Below are 17,885 nucleotides of genomic sequence, written 5' to 3'. Positions count from 1 at the left end.
AATTATCCAGCAGTGAGATGTACATCCGTGGATCTGTTTGTGTTTGGAGGAAATCAAATTAAAAACTTGTTTATTTTGTGCAGTGACCCACACAAATATTAAACTTGGGTTAAACCGAGTTGCAACCGTCGTTACAGTATTACCCCTTTAGTGAGATTATTAATCCTACTTCTCAGGAAATATGTTTCAAGGAACATGGCCACCATTGATGGCTTTCGTTCAGTTTAATGTACTCCAAAAGTTGGGCGATCGATGATTTGCAGATCTCAATCTGCTTTTGTGGTTGATGTATTTACAAACATGAGCAAGACGTTTCAGCACCTTGGACGTTTAAACATTTGATCAATATTTTACATTTTTTCTTTGAGAAAGTTATATTTTTCTGAAGTGAACTCTCAGTTCCACAGTTAACTAAACCATAGCAGTTTCCTGTAAACATAGCTTAATAACACCCCAAATAAAGTGACTTGTATTCTAAAAATCGTATTCAGTGCTTTTTTGGTGCAGATTGGCTTGACTCCTCTCTCTCTGTCGTCTAAATTAACAGCCATTTGCAAACTGCTCTAAAATATGCCTTTTCGCGTAAAATATATTAGCAAGTAATGTTTTGTCTAAATTGGATTTCCCGCAAGTATTAGCGGAAAATTGTGTTTTTAATTTGATCCAGTTGAGATTTAATGCAGAGTAACCATATATTTCCAACACAAACGCGCGTTTTTAAACAACGCGATTCATTTGTCAATGGGAAATGTAAGGTTATTCAAACAGGTGAAAGGAGAATGCTGGCTATTTGGTCTGGTAATCTTGGTGTTATATAGTCTTTAAATATCATTGAAATTGTTTTTATACCAGTTAGCCTATTTTTACAATAAAGCTAATAATACTTGTTATAAAACAAACACAATCGTTCACGAATTTAATCTAACTTGAAATATTGTGTGCTGCCTGCGAGTAGATGAGTCATGCCCTCTGGATATACAGAAAGCTGGAAAATGTATTTGTAATGAAAATATCCGTTTCTGTATTGAATCAACTGTCTTTCCCGTTACTTAAACGCCACTTTAGAGTTGGAGTCTAGCAAATATTTATAAATAAAGCGGGTCCCAATTAAATATTCAGGCTAAGGTTGGATAATATAAGTTTGCCTGTTTGCCGGTAAAATTCGCTTTCTGTAATGATGGCTTTATTGTGATCGTTGGAAAAACTAAACAATGCATTTATAAGTTTTGTTCTTCTCCACGGAAGCAGCAAGATTTCTTCCGGAAAATACAAATCCCACTTTCTAACCAGACTGAAGTTTGCCAGAGAAAATGCATCTCAGTGGGGGGGAAAATCTCTTTAGTCATTTTAATTTTTTGACGACAGTAATTGAGGACTCTCCCCCGCTGTTAACAATTGTCGAACAGAAGGGGGCCTCGTGAAAACACCGGAATGAATTCTGAATATGAGTGAGAAAGTTGGGTTTCAATTTTTTAATTATATAGAAATTGAGAATTTACAGTCGAGCAATTCTGGCGCCCTGTCATTTTATAAAGAACAACCTGCTTTCCTTCCTCCTTCTTAAACGTATGCTTGGCGACAGTTTTTTCTGCATTCGTAACAGTTCTGTTGTTAGGCATGGCCATGTATGTAACGGATGTTTGTAGGAACTACCACAGTGCTGCTGTTTAGTGACGAGGACGCTGTTCCTGTGAACGAGCATTTCACGTTACCAACGAGAAGCTGTTTGGTTAATTTCGTGACTCAAATCTGTCTTCCTTTCTTGTGCGAGGGATTCATGTTGGGGAAATAAATGGCATTTACGCAGAATGCCTAGCCGTAGAAAGGTTACGGTGCAGGAAGAGGCCATTCAGCCCATCGTGCCGGCCCCAGCCAAAATTAGGGAAAAAAGAAACTAGCCACCGTTTTAATCCCATAGCCCTGCAGGTTACAGCAGTTCAGATGAAGATCCAGGTACCTTCTTAAATGAGTTGAGCATTTCAGCCTCAACCACCAACATAGTGAATTCCAGACGCTGGACACCCTTCCAGTGAAAATGTTATTCCTCATGTCCCTTCTAATCCTTCCACCAGTCACCTTAACCTATGCCCCCTGGAATTAACCCATCAGATAGGGGAAATAAGTCTTTCCTGTCTACCCTATCTAGGCCTTTCCTAATTTTGTACACTTGATTTAGGTCACCCCTTTGCCTCCTCTGTTCCAAGGAAAACAAATGTTCCAGTCCTGGCAACATTCTTATACATTTCCTCTGCACTCTATCCTGACTAATTATGTCCTTCCTGTAATGTGATGACCAGAAATGTGTACACAATTCCAGCTGTGGCCTAACTAGCGTTTTATACAGTTCCATCATTACATCGCTTCTTTTGTGTCAATTCCTTGCCCAGTAAAGGAAAAATTAAGCTTTCTTAACCACCTTGTTCCCCTGTCCTGCCACTTGGGACCTGTGGACATGAACTCTGAGGTCTCTCACTTCCTCAACCCCTCTTTATTATGTTCTCCCTTGCTTTGTTTGTCGTCCCCAAATGCATTACTTCACACTTTTCTAGATTGAATTCCAGTTGCCATTTCTCTGCCCACTCCATATAACCATTGCAGTCAACAACTATCCTCTTCGCGATCACCTACATGGCCCATTTTTGTCATCTGCAAGTTTCCCAACCATGCCTCCCACATTTAAGTCTAAATCATTAATATAGGCATCAAGGGTCCAACGCTAAGTCCTATGAAACACTATTGGAAACTAAAAATCCATCAACCATTGCTCTTTGTTTCCTGTCACAGCCAATTTTGAGTCCAAGCTGCCACCTTTCCCGATCTCCCATGCGATCGTGCTTTTCTGACCAGTTCTTTGAGAAGGTGACCAAACAGGTGGCTGAGGGTAAAGCAGTTGATGTGGTGTATATGGATTTCAGTAAAGCGATTGATAAGGTTCCCCATGATAGGCTATTGCAGAAAATACGGAGGCATGGGATTCGGGGTGATTTAGCAGTTTGGATCAGAAATTGGCTAGCTGGAAGAAGACAAAGGGTGGTAGTTGATGGGAAATGTTCAGACTGGTGTCCAGTTACTGGTGGTGTACCACAAGGATCTGTTTTGGGGCCGCTGCTGTTTGTCATTTTTATAAATGACCTGGAGGCGGGCATAGAAGGATGGGTGAGTAAATTTGCAGATGGCACTAAAGTCGGTGGAGTTGTGGACAGTGGCCAGTTGTGGATGTTACAAGTTACAGAGGGACATAGATAAGCTGCAGAGCTGTGCTGACAGGTGGCAAATGGAGTTTAATGCAGAAAAGTGTGAGGTGATTAATTGTGGAAGGAATAACAGGAAGACAGAGTACTGGGCCAATGGTAAGATTCTTGGTAGTGTGGATGAGCAGAGAGGTCTCTGTGTCCATGTCCATTGATCCCTGAAAGTTGCCACCCAGGTTGAGAGGGTTGTTAAGAAGGTGTACGGTGTGTTAGCTTTTATTGGTAGAGGAATTGAGTTTCGGAGCCATGAGGTCACGTTGCAGTTGTACAAAACTCTGGTGTGGCCGCATTTGGAGTATTGCGCGCAGTTCTGGTCGCCGCATTATAGGAAGGATGTGGAAGCATTGGAAAGGGTATGTGGTGATATGATTTGCATACCTGTCTGCCATTGGGGCAGAACACCGGCTTACCATTGGCCCTGGTCGGTCATGTGCCTCTCGACCGATTGGTCGAGAGGCTGAGTTAACCGCGCCTCCTTGCCGAGGTATAAATAGTCAAACGTCCAGCGGTCATCCATTTTATTGTAGACGACCCCAGGGCTAAGTTCTAGTTTATTAAAGCCTAACTTTTGTAAAGCAACTCGTCTCTCGTACAATTGATGGCACATCAATTTAATAAACTACAATTTTGAAGATGGAGTTCCGGTTCAAGCCCGAATGCCTCCGCATCAGCCCGCAAACTCCGAACGCTGCAGAACTTTTTCAACTTTGGCTGACATGCCTCGAAAGATACCTGGCATCTACAACCACCCCCCCCCCCACCTCCCCCACCGTGGCACAGAAGCTGCACGTCCTCCACTCCAGCGTGGGTATCGACGCCTACGCAATAATCGAAGAAACGGATTATGATGCAGCAATACTAAAGCTAAAGGGACAATTCATTAAACCAGTCAACAGGGTATTCGCCCGACATCTGCTGGCCACCAGACGGCAGCTCCCCGGTGAGTCACTAAACCAATTTTACCAGGCCCTCGCTATCCTGGGGAGGAATTGCTCCTGCGTCGCAGTCTCAGCTACGAAGCACATGGAACTACTGATCAGAGACGCTTACGTGGCTGGGATGCAGTCCCCCGCTATCCGCCAGCGGATGCTGGAGAGAGACGACCTCAGCTTAAATGAGGCACGGACTCTCTCCTCCTCCCTGGAGGTCGCCGATCAAAACGCCCGTACCTATGTCCCCAGCCAGGCCTCCTGGCACGCTTCCCCACCGCCATCCGCCGCTCCCCACCTCCCTCAGGCCTGTGCCGCGGGACGCCCCGACAAGTCCATGGGGCCCCGCTGCTACTTTTGTGGGTTCGCGAAACACCCTCGCCCGTGCTGCCCAGCCCGCTCCGCCCTCTGTAAGAGCTGCGGAAAGAAGGGCCACTTCTCCATGGTCTGCCAGGCCAAAACGATGGCTGCGGCTCTTCCGGACGCTACGCAACACTCTTCCCCCCCCCCCCCCCCCCCCCCCCGGCCTCTGCCACCGGCCTGTGCGCCTCTCTCTCCTCTGGGCCCTCCAGGTCCCCTCTTAGACACAGCACAACTATCTTCCCCCCCGCGCCTGGCCTGCTCGCCTCTCTCTCTCCTCCGGGGCCGCTCCAGCTCCCCGGAGCCCTCCTAACCGCCGCCCGAATCTCCCCCCCCGCCCCTGGGCCCCGGCGCCCGACCTGCACGCCTCTCCGGGCCCTTCCTGCCTGCCGTGTGAGTCTCTTCCCCTCCCCTCCGGGCCCCGGCGCCCGACCTGCATGCCTCTCCAGGCCCTTCCTGCCCGCCGCGCGAGTCCCCCCCCCCCCCCCCCCCCCCCCCCCCCCGACCTGCACGCCTCTCCGGTCCCTTCCTGCCCGCTGCGTGAGTCCCCCACCCCGCGCGCCCCGCCGCCCCCGCTCCACTCGGCTCGTCGGCTCCACTCGGCTCGCCGGCACCGCTAGCCCCGCCCCCAGCAACCACGTGGGCCCCACGGGTGCCGCCATCTTGGGGCGCCGACTCCTCGTGCGGGTCCTGTGCGCCGCCATCTTGGGACGCCGACTCCACGTGCGGGTCCTGGGCGCCGCCATCTTGGGACGCTGACTCCGCGTGCGGGTCCTGGGCGCCGCCATCTTGGGACGCCGACTCCGCGTTCGGGTCCTGGGCGCTGCCATCTTGGGACGCCGACTCCGCGTTCGGGTCCTGGGCGGCGCCATCTTGGGATCCCGACTCCACGTGCGGATCCTGGCCACCGCCTTCCGGGACTGGCACGCAAGGTTCTTCCAGCATCTACTCTGACGGCGACGACGAATACGGATTTTCTCCACGGCTCGCGGCCATTCAGCTCGACCAGTCACATCCACGCACGCTCGCCAAAACGACAACGCTGGTCCACCTTAACGGCAACGAGACGGGCAGCCTGCTGGACTCCGGAGCACGGAAAGCTTTGTTCACCCTGCCACGGTAAGACGCTGCGCGCTCCCTGTCCATCCGGTAAAACACAAAATCGGGTTAGCCTCTCCGTCCACATCACTGGGTGCTGCATTGCGGACCTCACGGTCCAGGGGAAGGTTTTTAAAAATTATAAATTCCTTGTCCTCCCTGACCTTTGCGCACCGGCACTCCTAGGACTGGACTTCCAATGCAACCTGCAGAGCTTGACCTTTCAATTCGGCGGCCCTATACCCCCCCTCACTGTCTGCAGCCTCGTGTCCCTCAAAGTGGACCCCCCCTCCTTGTTTGCTAATCTCACCCCCGATTGCAAACCCGTCGTGACACGGAGCAGACGGTACAGTGCCCAGGACCGGTAATTCATCAGGTCCGAGGTCCAGAGGCTGCTGACGGAAGGGGTCATCGAGGCCAGCAACAGTCCCTGGCGAGCCCAAGTGCTGGTGGTCCGGACTGGGGAGAAAAACCGGATGGTCATCGACTATAGCCAGACCATCAACCAGTTTACGCAACTGGACGCGTATCCTCTCCCCCGTATTTCCACCATGGTAAACGATATTGCTAAATACAAGGTCTTCTCCACTGTGGACCTTAAGTCCGCTTATCATCAGCTCCCCATCCGCGTGAGTGACGGCAAATACACCGCGTTTGAGGCAGATGGGCGCCTCTACCACTTCCTTAGGGTTCCATTCGGTGTCACAAATGGGGTCTCGGTCTTCCAACGGGAGATGGACCGAATGGTCGACAAGTACGGATTACAGGCTACCTTCCCGTATCTTGATAATGTCACCATCTGCGGCCACGATCAGCAGGACCATGACGCCAACCTCCAGCAATTCCTCCAAACCGCAAAACTCCTTAACCTCACATACAATAAGGATAAGTGCGTGTTTAGCACCGACCGTCTAGCCATCCTCGGCTACGTAGTGCGTAAAGGAGTGATAGGCCCCGACCCCGAACGCATGCGCCCCCTGATGGAACTCCCTCTCCCCAGTACCCCCAAATCCCTCAAACGCTGCCTGGGGTTCTTCGAATACTACGCCCAATGGGTTCCCAACTACGCTGACAAGGCCCGTCCCCTCATTTAAACCACGATCTTCCCGCCGTCGACAGAGGCCTGCCAGGCCTTTAGCCGCATCAAAGCGGACATCGCAAAGGCCACGATGCGCGCCATCGACGAGTCCCTCCCCTTCCAGGTCGAGAGCGATGCATCAGAAGTTGCTCTGGCGGCCACCCTGAACCAAGCAGGCTGACCCGTGGCCTTCTTTTCCAGAACTCTCCAGGCTTCCGAACTTCGCCACCCCTCTGTGGAAAAGGAAGCCCAGGCCATAGTCGAAGCGGTGCGACATTGGAGGCACTATTTGGCCGGCAGGAGGCTTACCCTCCTCACAGACCAACGGTCAGTAGCCTTCATGTTTGATAATGCACAAAGGGCCAAGATCAAGAATGACAAGATCTTACGGTGGCGGATCGAGTTGTCCACGTACAACTATGAGATCTTGTATCGTCCTGGGAAGCTCAATGAGCCTCCTGATGCCCTGTCCCGCGGTACCTGCGCCAGCGCGCAGATAGACCGCCTCCGCTCCCTCCACGCGGACCTCTGCCATCCAGGGGTGACCCGCCTCTACCATTTCATTAAGGCCCGCAACCTGCCTTTCTCCATCGCGGAAGTCAGGTCAGTAACCCGTGACTGCCACATCTGCGCAGAGTGCAAACCGCACTTCTACCGCCCCGAGCGCGCACACCTGATCAAAGCATCCCGCCCCTTCGAACGTTTCAGCATTGACTTCCCTCTAACAACCGCAACATTTATTTCCTGGTGGTAATTGACGAATTCTCCCGCTTCCCCTTCGCCATTCCCTGCCCCAACATGACCACATCGACCGCCATTAAGGCACTCCTCTCCGTCTTCTCCCTGTTCGGCTACCCCACGTACATACACAGCGATCGGGGGTCCTCCTTTATGAGCGATGAGCTGTGTCAATTCCTGCTCGACAGGGGCAATGCCTCTAGCAGGACGACCAGCTATAACCCCCAGGGTAACGGACAGGTCGAGCGGGAGAATGGTACCATCTGGAAGACCATACTACTGGCCCTCCGGTCCAGAGATCTCCCTATTTCCCGATGGCAAGAGGTGATCCCCGATGCCCTACATTCAATCCGCTCACTCCTCTGTACCGCAACTAACACCTCATGAACGTCTTGTTTTCCCCAGGAAGTCATCCTCCGGATCCCCTTTCCCGACGTGGCTGGTCACCCCCGGACCCATCTTGCTCCGGAAGCATGTGCGGATGCACAGGTCCGACCCGTTGGTGGAACAAGTCCAGTTACTCCACGCTAACCCGCAGTATGCGTATGTGGAGTACCCCGACGGTCGGCAGGACACGGTCTCCCTCTGGGACCTGGCACCCGCCGGCGTGCGGCCTTCCCCCCCCCCTCCACCACAGACCCCCCCCCCCCCTGTTTTTTTCCCCCCAGCGCCCCACTCCGGTTCCCCCTTCCCCATCCATGGCGTATACACAGCCAGCTCGGGTGACGGAGACTGTTCAAGGACCATCGCTCCCGGACTCCAGGACGTCAGCGGAACCACCACCATCGGCCGACCTGACGTCACCTCCTCCACTGCGGCGGTCTGCCAGAACGTCACGGGCCACAAAAAGACCGATCGAATCGTTCTAAATTTCGACAGCTCAATGGACTTTTGTGTAATATCGCTTATTGTCAGGGCCACTGGGAGGCCCCCAAATTCGATAAAAGAAAGGAGAGAAAATTTTTGTCCTCCCGGCTGCTACTCATATCACCAGTTCTCCCTCCCCCCCCCCCCCCCCCCCCCCCCCCCCCAGGCTTCTTTCTCCGCAAGGGGTGAATGTGGTGATATGATTTGCATACCTGTCTGCCATTGGGGCAGAACACCGGCTTACCATTGGCCCTGGTCGGTCATGTGCCTCTCGACCGATTGGTCGAGAGGCTGAGTTAACCGCGCCTCCTTGCCGAGGTATAAATAGTCAAACGTCCGGCGGTCGTCCATTGTAGACGACCGCAGTGCTAAGTTCTAATTTATTAAAGCCTAACTTTTGTAAAGCAACTCGTCTCTCGTACAATTGATGGCACATCAGGGTACAGAGGAGATTTACCAGGATGTTGCCTGGTATGGAGGGAAGATCTTGAGAGGAAAGGCTGAGGGACTTGAGGCTGTTTTCGTTAGAGAGAAGAAGGTTAAGAGGTGACTTAATTGAGGCATACAAGATGATCAGAGGATTAGATAGGGTGGGCATTGAGAGCCTTTTTCCTCGGATGGTGATGTCTAGCACGAGGGGACATAGCTTTAAATTGAGGGGAGATAGATATAGGACAGATGTCAGAGGTAGGTTCTTTACTCAGAGAGTAGTAAGGGCGTGGAATGCCCTGCCTGCAACAGTAATGGACTCGCCAACACTAAGGGCATTCAAATGGTCATTGGATAGGCATATGGACGATAAGGGAATAGTGTAGATGGGCTTTAGAGGGGTTTCACAGATCGGCGCAACATCGAGGGCCGAAGGGCCTGTACTACGCTGTAATGTTCTATGTTCAGTCTGCCATGTGAGACTTTGTCTAATGCCTTACTGAAATTCATGTAGGCAGCATCCACTGCCCTACCCTCATTAATCCTTCTTGTTACTTGTAAACATCCTTTTAAGTCTATAAGACGCTCACAATGCCGAGGACCCAGGTTTGATCCTGGGTCACTGTGCATGTAGAATTTGCACATTCTCCACAACCCAAAAGATTTGCAGGGTAGGTCAATTGGCGATGCTAAATTGCCCTTAAATTGAAAAAAAGAATTGGGTGCTCTAAATAATAATTTTAAAAAAAGTTTATGACACAATTTTCCCCTAACTGACTATCCATGCTGACTATCTCTGATCAATCTGTGCCTTTCTAAGTGACAGTATGTTTCCAATGGTTTGCTCACCCCTGAAGTCAGACTGACCAGCCTTTCTGCCTTGCACCCTGGTACAACGTTCACAGACCTCCAAGCCTCTGGGACCTTGACTGAATCTAGTGAGGATTGAAGGGAGGCAGTGGTGTAGTGGTATTTTTGATGGACTAGTAATCCAGAGACCCAGGATAATGATCTGGGGTTCGAATCCCACCATGGCAGGTGGGATAACTCAATAACATATCTGGAATTAAAAATCTAATGATGACGATGAAACCATCGATTGTTGTGAAAACCCATCTGGTTCTTTTAATGTTCTGGTTCACTAATGTCCTTTAGGGAAGGAAATGTGCCATCTTTACCTGGTCTGGCCTACAGCAGTGATTGACTCTGAAATAGCTTAGCAAGCTGTATTCAACTGCTGCGAAAACACAAAAAAGGAATGAAACTGGATGAATCACCTGGCAACGAATCGGGCACCAGGCACCGGAAACGACAACAGGCATACCGAAAAATAAGGTGTCAAACAGAATAAGCAGCACGTAATAGATAGAGTTAAGCAATTCCACAACAGCCGCATCAGATGTAAGCTCTGCAGTCCTGCTACATCCAGCCGTGAATGGTGGTGGACAATTTAACAACTCACTGGCGGAGGAGGCTCCACAAATATCCCCATCCTAAATGCTGGAGGAGCCCAGCACATATGTGCAAAAGACAAGGCTGAGGCATTCGCAATAATCTTCAGCTAGAAGTGCCGGGTGGATGAGCCATCTCGGCCTCCTCTTGAGGTCACCAGCATCACAGATGTCAGTCTTCAGCCAATTCACTTGATTCACTCCACATGATATCAAGAAACGGCTGAAGCACTTGATACTGCAAAGGCTGTGGGCCCTGACACTATTCCAGCAATAGTACTGATCTCCTGTGCTCATGAACTTGCTGCACCCATAACCCAGCTGTTCCAATACAGCTGCAACACTGACATCTACCTGACAATGTGGAAAATTACCCAGGTGTGTCCTATACACAAGAAACAGGACAACTGTAACCCAACCAATTACTACCCTCTCGGCTTACTCTCCCATCCTCAGCAAAGTGATGACAGAAGTCATCAGCAGAGCTATCGAGCGGCTCTTAATCAGCAATGACTTGCTCACAGGAGCTCAGTTTAGGTTCCGCCAGGGTCACGCGGCTCCTGACCCCATTACAGCCTTGGTTCAAGCACAGACAAAAGAGTTGAGTGCCAGAGGCGAGGTGAAAGTGACCACCCTTGACATCAAAGTAGCATGTGACCAAGTATAGCATTCAGGAGTCATAGCTCAAATGGAATCAATGGGAATCAGAGGAAAACTCTCCACTGGTTGGAGTCATACCTGGCACAAGGGAAGGCTTGAGGTGGTTTGAGGACATCATTGCAGGAATTCCTCAGGGTAGTGTCCTCGGCCCAACCATCTTTAGCTGCTTCATCAATGACCTCAGTCCCATCACAAGGTCAGAAGTGGAGATGTTTGCGGATGACTGCACAAAGTTCATCACCATTCGCGACTCTTCAGATACTGAAGCAGTCCATTCTCAAATACAGTAAGACCTGGACAAGATCCAGGCTAAGGCTGACAAGTGGCAAGTTATATTCGCGCCACACAAGTGCCAGGCAATGAACATCTCCTGCAAGAGAGGATCTAACCATCGGCCCTTGACATTGAATGGCATTACCATCACTGAATCCCCCACAATCAACATCCTGGTGGTTACCATTGATCAGAAACTGAATTGGACAAGCCACATTAATACTGTGGCTACCAGAGCAGGTCAAAGGCTAGGAATCCTACGGGGAGTAGCTCACCTCCTGATCCACCAAAGCCTGTCTACTTAATCAGCAATGACTTGCTCACTGTCTATAAGGCACAAGTCAGGAGTGTAATGGAATAAGCTCCACTTGCCTGGATGATTTCAGCTATAACAACACTCAGAAGTTTGGTACCATCCAGGACAAAGCAGCCCGCTTGATTGCTCCTCCTTCCACAAACATTCATACTCTCCACCAACGAACCGTGGCAGCCATGCCTACCATCTACAAGATGCACTGCAGTAACTCAACCAGGTTCCTTAGGCAACATCTTCCATACCCATGACCACTACCACCTAGAAGGACAAGAGCAGCAGATACCTGGGAACGCCACCGCCCGGGGGTTCTCCTCCAAGTCAATCACCACCCAGACTTGGAAATATATCTCTGTTCCTTCACTGTTGCTGGAACTCCCTCCCTAACAGCACAGTGGGTGTAACTATACCTCAAGGACTGCAGTGGTTCAAGAAGGCAACTCGCCACCTTCGGAAGGGCAATTAGGATGGGCAATAAATGCTGGCCTAGCCAGCGATGCCCACATCCCGTAAATTAATTATTTAAAAAAGTGATCGTCACAGCATACGCTATTTCCTCCGTGACGTCCTTCAACAGGCTCGGATAAATTCCATCTGACCCTCTATGTTTATCCATTTCAAGGATGCCAGTCCCTCCAGTACTTCCCCTTTCACTATGCTTATTGTACCCAATGTTTCACAGTCCTTCTCTTTAACTAGTATGTCTGCATCGTCCCTAGCCTCTAATCTGTGTGGGTCTCACCCCCACAATCCAAAAAGATGTGCAGTGTAGGTGGATTGGCTACGCTAAATTGCCCCTTAATTGGAAAAAAAATTGGGTACTCTAAATTATTTTTTAAAAAAGAAGCAGCTGAAGATGGTTGGGCCTGAGACACTTAACTACCCCGAGGAACTCCTGCAATGATGTCTTGTGGCTGAGATGATTGACCTTCAACGACTACCCCTTCTTCCTTTGTACCAGGACTGACTCCAATCAGTGGAGAGCTTTTCCCATTTTCCATTCACTTCAGTTTTGCTCGGGCTCCTTGATGCCACATTTGGTCAAATGCTGTCTTAATGTCGAGGGCAGTTACTTTCACCTGGCCTCTGGAATTTCAGTTCTGTTATTTATATTTGAAGCAAGGCTGTAGTGAAACCTGGGACCACATAACTCTGGTGGAACCCAAACTAAGATAGGTTATTGCTGAGTAAATGCTGTTTTTTTTTTTAGCACTGTTGTTGACAACCTTCCATGACTTTGCTGGTGATACAGGGTAAACCTATGACAATTGGCCATATTGGATTTGTCCTACTTTTTGCAGTCTGGACATACCTGGGAAATTTTGCACATCGGGAAGATGCCAGTGTTGTAGCTGTACTAGAATGGCTTTGTTGGGCAAGGACTCATTTTAAATCTGAGTCTCCTGTTTTACTGGATGTTGTCAAGGTCCATCATTTTTGCTGTATCCAGTGCCCTTCACCGTTTTTTTGTGTCATGAAGCAACTTAAATTAGTTGAAACCTTGTACCTGTGAGCTGGGGATATTAGGTTGAGATTGACCATCAATTAGGCACTTCTGGTTGAAGACGGCTGTAAATGCTTCATCCTTTTTTTACACTGAGATGCTGAGCTTCCCCATCATTAACGATGGGGTTATTTGTGGAGTTTCATTCTCTAGTCAGTTATTTAATTGTTCTCTACCATTCATAACTTGGTGTGGCAGGATAGCTTTGATCTGATCCATGCAGTAATACTGTTTAGCTGTGCCTGTTGCACCCCATGTTCTTTTGCCTGCTTGGCATCTCATTTTCAGGTCTGCCTGGTGATGTTCTGAGCAATCTCTCCTTATACTCCTCATGGAATCAGGGTTGGTCCCCTGGCTTGGTGGTATTGATAGAGTGAGCGATATGCTGAACCATGAGGTAACAGATTGTGGTTGAATAGTTTTGCTGTTGATGGCCACAGTGCGCGGCTCATGGCTAATTTTTAGTTGCTAGATCTGAATCTATCCCATTTAGCACAGTGTCTTCAATGTTATGAGCCCTCGCTCACTTCTATCACTACTGCCAACAGGCAAATGCATCTGCACTTGATACATTTATGAGGATGCAGCCATGTAGACTTTTCCTTCTTCGTTGGTTTGCTTCCCACCTGCTGCAAGCCCAATCAGGCAGATATTTCTTTCTGGGTTCAGTCAGTCAGGGCCAAACCACTCTTGGTAAAGGTCTTTGATGTTCCCCATCCAGAGTCTGTTCTGTGTCCTTGTTGCCCTCATTGCTTCTCCCAAGTGGTGTTCAATGTTGAGGAACTCTGATTCAACAATTGAAAGAGGGCAGTAGATAGGTGATAAGCAGCAGAAGATTATATTACCCATGTTTGGCCATGAGACTTAAGGAGGGAGATGATTGCATAGTGGTAATGTCACTGGCTAATAATCCAGAGGCTTAGGCTAATGTCTATGGCGACTGACTAGAAGCTCTGCCCCTAGAAGGACTTCAAAATTAACCAAGGAGGAAGTGTTGAACAGACTGTCAGTACTTAAAGTTGACAAGGCATTGGTTGGGACCAGATGAGATGCATTCACGGATATTGAAGGATGGAAATTACAGATGCGTGGCCTAAATCTTCCAGTCTTTAGACTCGGGGAGGTGCCAGAAGAGTGGAGAACTACAAATGTTCTGCTCTTTTTCAAAATATATTGTAAGGATTACCCTGGCAATTACAGGCCAGGCAGTTTAACATCAGTGGTGGACAAGCCCTGGAAACAACTGTTCGGAATAGAATTATTAGCCACATGGGTAAATGTGGGTTGATAAGTAAGAGCCAGTATTGATTTCTTTAAAAAAAAAATTATTCGGGTATTTGTAGTTTTTATAATAATAACAGCAACATAAACATGGTACATAAAACGTTTCCGTCCCTATCCCGTGCTTCACACCCCCAATAATGAAACAATAGCCTAAACACCCTCTTTCTCCTCTTTCCCCCCCCCCCCCCCCCTCCCCCCTTTCTAGATTTCTGCTTCTGCGACATTTTAATTTTCTCCGAGAAAGTCGACGAACAGCTGCCACCTTTGGACGAACCCCAACATTGACCGTCTTCGGGCGAACTTTATTTTCTCAAGACGGAGAAACTCAGCCATGTCACTAACCCAGGTCTCTAATTTTGGGGGCATCCAGCTCCTCCACATTAACAGTATCCGTCTCCGGGCTACCAGGGAGGCAAAGGCCAAAACGTCAGCCTCTCTTGCCCCCTGGACTCCTGGCTCTTCCGATACTCCAAAGATCGCCATCTCTGGACACGGCATCACCCGTGTTTTAAGTACCATGGACATAGACTTAGCAAAACCCTGCCAAAACCCTCTAAGCTTTGGGCATGCCCAAAACATGTGGACATGATTTGCTGGGCCTCCCGTGCACCTCACACACCTGTTCTCTACCCCAAAGAACTTGCTCATCCGGGCCACTGTCATGTGTGCCCGGTGAACTACCTTAAATTGTATCAGGCTAAGCCTGGCACATGATGAGGATGTGTTAACCCTGCTTAAGGCATCCTCCCATAGACCTGCCTCTAACTCTTCCCCCTAGCTCATCTTCCCACTTGCCCTTTAGTTCCTCTATTGGAGTTTCCTCCGCCTCCATAAGTACTTGTTAGATATCTGATACATTCCCCTCTCCCACCCATGTTCTGGAAACTACCCTGTCCTGTATACCCCCCAGCATTGATTTCTTCAGGTGAAATCGTGTTCAACTAATTCGCTGGAGTGTTTTGAGGAGCTAACAGAGGCTTGATGAGGGTAATTCTGTTGATGCAATGTACATGGACTTTCAGAATGCATTCAATTTTTAAAAAAAATAATTTTTATTCAAATTTTCACATTTTCACAAAAAAGAAAACAGTAATAGAAAATTCTAGGAACAAAAAGAACAACCCCCGCCCCATATATACAAAAGAAATATAAAATAAAATTCTTAAGGGGGTGCAGGAGCAGAAGGACCTGGGTATCTATATGCACAGATCATTGAAGGTAGCAGGACAGGTGGTCCGACCCCACGCCGGGTGGGAGAATCGCAGGAGTGCCGGGCGAATCAGGCCACGCCGCCCTGGCACCTGCACGCGATTCTCTTCTCCCCCCCCCCCCCCCCCCCCCTCCCCCCCCAAAACGGCGTGTCGCGTTTTCCGCTCGACCGGAGCGGCGATTCTCCGGCCCGGATGGGCCGAGCGGCCTGCCTAATACGACCGGTTCACACCAGCGCCAACCACACCTGGTCGCTGCCAGCGTGAACAGCGTGCGACCGCTGAGTGTGGGGCCTGTGGGGGGCGGAGGGAGAATCGATCACCAGGGGAGTGCTCAGGAGGGGTCTGGCCCGTGATTGGTGCCCACCGATCGTCGGGGCCGGCGTCTCTGAAAGACGCACCCTTTTCCCTCCGCAAGATCACTCCGACATGTTTTGTGGGGCAGCGGAGGAGAAGACGGCAACCGCGCATGCGTGGGTTGGCGCCGGCCAACCTGCGCATGCGCAGGTGACGTAATTTAGGCGCCGCCGGCCGCGTCATTCAGGCGGCGCCGCTTTAACGCAAGCGTCAAGGCCCGGCGCCCGAGATTGACGCGCGCCGGTCCTAGCCCCTGGGGGTGGGAGAATAGGGGGCGAGGAGCGGCCTCCGACGCCGGAGTGAAACACTCCGGGTTTCACTCCGGCATCGGCACTTTGTCTCCCTTTGGGAGAATCACGGCCGTGGAGAGACCAAAAAAGTATGTAGTGTTCTAGGCTTTATTAATAGAGGCAGAGAAGACCAAGGAGGTTATGCTGAACTTACACAAAACACTAGCTAGACCTCGGCTGAAATATTGTGTACAGTTCTGGGTGCCACACTTTAGGAAGGATGTGAACAGATTGGAAAGAATGCAGAAGAGGTTCACAAGAATGGTTCCAGGGATGAGAAACGGCAGTTATGACGATCGATTGGATAGGTCGGGACTGTTCTCTTTGGAAAGAATAAGTCTAAGAGGAGATTTGATAGAGATGTTCAAATTATGAGGGGGCTGGACAGAATAGATGGGGAGAAACTGTTCCCACTCATAAAAGGTTCAAGAACGAGAGGGCACAGATGTTGGTGATTTGCGAAAGAAACCAATGTGTTGAGAGGGAAAACTTTCACACTACGAGTGGTTCGGCTCTGGAATGCACTGCCTGGAAGTGTGATAGAGGTAGTTTCAATCGAGGCGTTCAAGAGGGTATTAGATGATTATATGTGCAGGCAGGGGAATGATACAAAGTCATAATGCTCATTTGGAGAGCTGGTGCAGACATGATGGGCCAAATGGCCTCTTTGCGCTTTAACAATTATGTGATAATGCTCTGGGGACATGGGTTCCAATTTAAGTTCAATTAATTAAACTAGAATAGATAGTTATTCCCCCTAATGTCATGAGAAGAAAATTTGCCAACCTTGCCTGGTCTGGCCTGTATGCGACTACAGATGCTCAGCAATGTATGTGACTCTAGATTCTGAATTTCCCTCTGAAATCACCTAGCAAGCCAGTCCCTTGCATAGTTTCAGCAGCTATTTCCCTATTTTTTTTACTCTATTCCCTTTGAAATAAAGGCCAACATTCCATTTGCCTTCTAAATTACCTGCTGAATTTGCATGATAACGTTTTGTGATTTATACGCAAGAATGCCCAAATCCCCCTCCATTTAGATAATATTCAGCTCCTTTATTCTTTCTACCAAAGTGCATAACTTCATATTGTCCTACATTATATTCCATCTGCCATGTTTTTGCCCACTTGCCTAACCTGTCAATATCTCTCTGCAGATTCTGTGTCATCCTCACCATTTGCCTTCCCACCCTTTTTTGTCATCCGCAAACTTGCCAATAGTTCATTCACTTCCCTCGTCTAAGTCATTAATATATATTGTGAATAATTGTGGCCTCAGCACTTTGTTCATGGTCAGTAAGGAATGGGAAACAATTACAGCTCTAGCCCATAACACCCACATTATTTGAAAGAATATTTAAAACGTTGATGCTAAGGCCTCCCAGGGTACTTCCTCCTGACTATTTTCTTCTTTCTTCTTTCTTCCACGAGATAAGGATATTTGTGGGTCACCTGTAGACCAGACCAGGTAAGGAATGCAGGTTTCCTTACCCTAAAGGACAATTGATGATAATTGTCATGGTCACCATTACTGAGACTAGCTTTATATTCCAGATTTTAATTGAATTCCACCAGTGAGATTTGACCCCATGTCCCCAGTGCATTCGCCTGAGTCCTACATAGAAACATACATAGAAAATAGAAGCAGGGGGAGGCTGTTTGGCTGTTTGAGCCTGTTCCGCCATTCATTATGATCAAGTTCACTACCTTGTTTCTCCCCCCCCCCCCCCCCCCCCCATATCTCTTGATCCCTGTAACCCCAAGAGTTGTATCTAAATTACACAACTTTTTGGCCT

The 17,885-nt window shown here is 49.1% G+C and overlaps 1 protein-coding gene across 1 annotated transcript in view; it reads left to right on the top strand.

The window, feature by feature from the left end:
* The window catches only part of p4htm (prolyl 4-hydroxylase, transmembrane (endoplasmic reticulum)), an 85,540-nt gene that overhangs the window by 33,995 nt on the left and 33,660 nt on the right, over window positions 1-17,885 (top strand). The window lies entirely within an intron of this gene.

This window comes from Scyliorhinus canicula, chromosome 11 (assembly GCF_902713615.1).
Source record: "Scyliorhinus canicula chromosome 11, sScyCan1.1, whole genome shotgun sequence".
In the NCBI taxonomy this organism is placed as follows: Eukaryota; Metazoa; Chordata; class Chondrichthyes; order Carcharhiniformes; family Scyliorhinidae; genus Scyliorhinus; species Scyliorhinus canicula.
Note: the sequence above shows the minus strand (reverse complement) of the source record. Positions and strands in the feature narration are given on the sequence as shown.